This window comes from Entelurus aequoreus, linkage group LG08 (assembly GCF_033978785.1).
Source record: "Entelurus aequoreus isolate RoL-2023_Sb linkage group LG08, RoL_Eaeq_v1.1, whole genome shotgun sequence".
In the NCBI taxonomy this organism is placed as follows: domain Eukaryota; kingdom Metazoa; phylum Chordata; class Actinopteri; order Syngnathiformes; family Syngnathidae; genus Entelurus; species Entelurus aequoreus.
The window spans coordinates 30535885-30541959 of NC_084738.1; positions in this window are offsets into that span (position 1 = coordinate 30535885).

Consider the following 6075-nt stretch of genomic DNA (forward strand, 5'->3'; position numbering starts at 1 on the left):
GTCTATATTAGTTATATTAGCCTACTATCAAAATTACTTTAAAAGTCTTATATAAGTGTTATAATGAAGACAACACATGATGTAAGTGTCTGTATTAGTTATATTAGCCTACTATCAAATTACTTTAAAAGTCTTATATAAGTGTTATAATGAAGACAACACATGATGTAAGTGTCTATATTAGTTATATTAGCCTACTATCAAAATTACTTTAAAAGTATTATATAAGTGTTATAATGAAGACAACACATGATGTAAGTGTCTATATTAGCCTACTATCAAAAGTACATTAAAAGTCTTATATAAGTGTTATAATGAAGACAACACATGATGCAAGTGTCTATATTAGTTATATTAGCCTACTATCAAATTACTTTAAAAGTCTTATATAAGTGTTATAATGAAGAAAACACATGTGTCTATATTAGCTATATTAGCCTACTATCAAAATTACTTTAAGTCTTATATACGTGTTATAATGAAGACAACACATGATGTAAGTGTCTATATTAGCTATATTAGCCTGCTATCAAAATCACTTTAAAAGTATTATATAAGTGTTATAATGAAGACAACACATGATGTAAGTGTCTATATTAGCTATATTAGGCTACTATCAAAATGACTTTAAAAATCTTATATAAGTGTTCTAATGAAGGCAACACATGATGTAAGTGTCTATATTAGTTATATTAGCCTACTATCAAAAGTACTTTAAAAGTCTTATATAAGTGTTATAATGAAGACAACACATGATGTAAGTGTTTATATTAGCTATATTAGCCCACCATCAAAATTACTTTAAAAGTCTTATATAAGTGTTATAATGAAGACAACACATGATGTAAGTATCTATATTAGCTATATTAGCCTACTATCAAAATTACTTGAAGAGTGTTATAATGAAGACAACACATGATGTAAGTGTCTATATTAGCTATATTAGCCTACTATCACAATTACTTTGAAAGTCTTAATTGAGTGTTATAATGAAGACAACACATAATGTAAGTGTCTATATTAGCCTGCTATCAAAATGACTTTAAAAGTCTTATATAAGTGTTATAATGAAGACAACACATGATGTAAGTGTCTATATTAGCTATATTAGCTTACTATCAAAATTACTTTAAAAGTCTCATATAAGTGTTGTAATGAAGTTAAAGTTAAAGTACCAATGATTGTCACACATACACTAGGTGTGGCGAAATTATTCCCTGCATTTGACCCATCACCCTTGATCACCCCCTGGGAGGTGAGGGGAGCAGTGGACAGCAGCGGTGGCCGTGCTCGGGAATCATTTTTGGTGATTTAACCCCCAATTCCAACCTTTGATGCTGAGTGCCAAGCAGGGAGGTAATGGGTCCCATTTTTATAGTCTTTGGTATGACTCGGCCAGGGTTTGAACTCACAACCTACCGATCTCAGGGCGGACAGACAACACATGATGTAAGTGTCTATATTATCTACATTAGCCTGCTATCAAAATTACTTTAAAAGTCTTATATAAGAGTTATAATGAAGACAACACATGATGTAAGTGTCTATATTAGTTATATTAGCCTACTATCAAAATGACTTTAAAAGTCTTATAAAATTGTTATAATGAAGACAACACATGATGTAAGTGTCTATATTAGCTATATTAACCTACTATCAAATTACTTTAAAAGTCTTATATAAGTGTTATAATGAAGACAACACATGATGTAAGTGTCTATATTTGCTATATTAGCCTACTATCAAAATTATTTTAAAAGTCTTATATAAGTGTTATAATGAAGACAACACATGATGTGTCTATATTAGTTATATTAGCCTACTATCAAAATTACTTTAAAAGTCTTATATAAGTGTTATAATGAAGACAACACATGATGTAAGTGTCTGTATTAGTTATATTAGCCTACTATCAAATTACTTTAAAAGTCTTATATAAGTGTTATAATGAAGACAACACATGATGTAAGTGTCTATATTAGTTATATTAGCCTACTATCAAAATTACTTTAAAAGTATTATATAAGTGTTATAATGAAGACAACACATGATGTAAGTGTCTATATTAGCCTACTATCAAAAGTACATTAAAAGTCTTATATAAGTGTTATAATGAAGACAACACATGATACAAGTGTCTATATTAGTTATATTAGCCTACTATCAAATTACTTTAAAAGTCTTATATAGGTGTTATAATGAAGACAACACATGATGTAAGTGTCTATATTAGCTATATTAGCCTGCTATCAAAATCACTTTAAAAGTATTATATAAGTGTTATAATGAAGACAACACATGATGTAAGTGTCTATATTAGCTATATTAGGCTACTATCAAAATGGACTTTAAAAATCTTATATAAGTGTTCTAATGAAGGCAACACATGATGTAAGTGTCTATATTAGTTATATTAGCCTACTATCAAAAGTACTTTAAAAGTCTTATATAAGTGTTATAATGAAGACAACACATGATGTAAGTGTTTATATTAGCTATATTAGCCCACCATCAAAATTACTTTAAAAGTCTTATATAAGTGTTATAATGAAGACAACACATGATGTAAGTGTCTATATTAGCTATATTAGCCTACTATCAAAATGACTTTAAAAGTCTTATATAAGTGTTATAATGAAGGCAACACATGATGTAAGTGTCTATGTTAGTTATATTAGCCTACTATCAAAAGTACTTTAAAAGTCTTATATAAGTGTTATAATGAAGACAACACATGATGTAAGTGTCTATATTAGTTATATTAGCCTACTAGCAATATTACTTTAAAAGTCTTATATAAGTGTTATAATGAAGAAAACACATGATGTAAGTGTCTATATTAGTTATATTAGCCTACTATCAAATTACTTTAAAAGTCTTATATAAGTGTTATAATGAAGACAACACATGATTTAAGTGTCTATATTAGTTATATTAGCCTACTATCAAATTACTTTAAAAGTCTTATATAAGTGTTATAATGAAGAAAACACATGATGTAAGTGTCTATATTAGCTACATTAGCCTACTATCAAAATTACTTTAAGTCTTATATAAGTGTTATAATGAAGACAAGACATGATGTAAGTGTCTATATTAGCTATATTAGCCTGCTATCAAAATCACTTTAAAAGTAATATATAAGTGTTATAATGAAGACAACACATGATGTAAGTGTCTATATTTGCTATATTAGCCTACTATCAAAATTATTTTAAAAGTCTTATATAAGTGTTATAATGAAGACAACACATGATGTAAGTGTCTATATTAGTTATATTAGCCTACTATCAAAATTACTTTAAAAGTATTATATAAGTGTTATAATGAAGACAACACATGATGTAAGTGACTATATTAGCCTACTATCAAAAGTACATTAAAAGTCTTATATAAGTGTTATAATGAAGACAACACATGATGTAAGTGTCTATATGAGCTATATTAGCCTACTATCAAAATTACTTTAAGTCTTATATAAGTGTTATAATGAAGACAACACATGATGTAAGTGTCTATATTAGCTATATTAGCCTGCTATCAAAATCACTTTAAAAGTATTATATAAGTGTTATAATGAAGACAACACATGATGTAAGTGTCTATATTAGCTATATTAGGCTACTATCAAAATGACTTTAAAAGTCTTATATAAGTGTTCTAATGAAGGCAACACATGATGTAAGTGTCTATATTAGTTATATTAGCCTACTATCAAAAGTACTTTAAAAGTCTTATATAAGTGTTATAATGAAGACAACACATGATGTAAGTGTTTATATTAGCTATATTAGCCCACCATCAAAATTACTTTAAAAGTCTTATATAAGTGTTATAATGAAGACAACACATGATGTAAGTGTCTATATTAGCTATATTAGCCTACTATCAAAATGACTTTAAAAGTCTTATATAAGTGTTATAATGAAGGCAACACATGATGTAAGTGTCTATATTAGTTATATTAGCCTACTATCAAAAGTACTTTAAAAGTCTTATATAAGTGTTATAATGAAGACAACACATGATGTAAGTGTTTATATTAGCTATATTAGCCCACCATCAAAATTACTTTAAAAGTCTTATATAAGTGTTATAATGAAGACAACACATGATGTAAGTGTCTATATTAGTTATATTAGCCTACTAGCAATATTACTTTAAAAGTATTATATAAGTGTTATAACGAAGACAACACATGATGTAAGTGTCTATATTAGCCTACTATCAAAAGTACTTTAAAAGTCTTATATAAGTGTTATAATGAAGACAACACATGATTTAAGTGTATATATTAGTTATATTAGCCTACTATCAAGTTACTTTAAAAGTCTTATATAAGTGTTATAATGAAGAAAACACATGATGTAAGTGTCTATATTAGCTACATTAGCCTACTATCAAATTACTTTAAGTCTTATATAAGTGTTATAATGAAGACAAGACATGATGTAAGTGTCTATATTAGCTATATTAGCCTGCTATCAAAATCACTTTAAAAGTAATATATAAGTGTTATAATGAAAACAACACATGATGTAAGTGTCTATATTAGCTATATTAGGCTACTATCAAAATGACTTTAAAAGTCTTATATAAGTGTTATAATGAAGGCAACACATGATGTAAGTGTCCATATTAGTTATATTAGCCTACTATCAAAAGTACTTTAAAAGTCTTATACAAGTGTTATAATGAAGACAACACATGATGTAAGTGTTTATATTAGCTATATTAGCCCACCATCAAAATTACTTTAAAAGTCTTATATAAGTGTTATAATGAAGACAACACATGATGTAAGTGTCTATATTAGCTATATTAGCCTACTATCAAAATGACTTTAAAAGTCTTATATAAGTGTTATAATGAAGGCAACACATGATGTAAGTGTCTATATTAGTTATATTAGCCTACTATCAAAAGTACTTTAAAAGTCTTATATAAGTGTTATAATGAAGACAACACATTATGTAAGTGTCTATATTAGCTATATTAGCCTGCTATCAAAATTACTTTAAAAGTATTATATAAGTGTTATAATGAAGACAACACATGATGTAAGTGTCTATATTAGCTATATTAGCCTACTACCAAAATGACTTTAAAAGTCAATCAATCAATCAATCAATGTTTATTTATATAGCCCTAAATCACAAGTGTCTCAAAGGGCTGTACAAGCCACAACGACATCCTCGGTACAGAGCCCACATACGGGCAAGGAAAACTCACCCCAGTGGGACGTCAATGTGAATGACTATGAGAAACCTTGGACAGGACCGCATATGTGGGTTAAGGTGGTATTATTAAATAGATGTCGGTGTTGAGCAGGACCGATAATCAGCATTTCCGTTTTCTTAGCGTTGAGTTGCAAAAATATAGCGGACATCCATTGTTTAATTTCATTAAGACACGCCTCCAGCTGACTACAATCCGGCGTGTTGGTCAGCTTTAGGGGCATGTAGAGTTGGGTGTCATCAGCATAACAGTGAAAGCTAACACCGTATTTGCGTATGATCTCACCTAGCGGCAGCATGTAAATACTAAAGAGTGCAGGGCCAAGAACCGAACCCCGGGGAACTCCGCACGTTACCTTAACATAGTCCGAGGTCACATTGTTATGGGAGACACACTGCATCCTGTCAGTAATATAAGAGTTTAACCAAGACAAGGCTAAGTCTGACATCCCAATACGCGTTTTGATACGCTCTAATAAAATATTATGATCAACAGTATCGAAAGCGGCGCTAAGATCAAGAAGCAGCAGCATAGATGAAGCATCAGAATCCATCATTAGCAATAGATCATTAGTCATTTTTGCGAGGGCTGTCTCCGTAGAGTGATTTGCCCTGAAACCGGATTGAAAAGGTTCACAGAGATTGTTAGACGCTAAGTGTTCATTTAGCTGCTGTGCTACAATTTTTTCGAGGATTTTCGAGATAAACGGAAGGTGGGACACCGGCCGGTAGTTTACCAGGAGATCAGGATCGAGGTTAGGTCTTTTGAGTAGAGGATGAATAACCGCTTTTTGAATGCTAGGGGAACAGTGCCAGAGGAAAGTGATACGTTTATAAT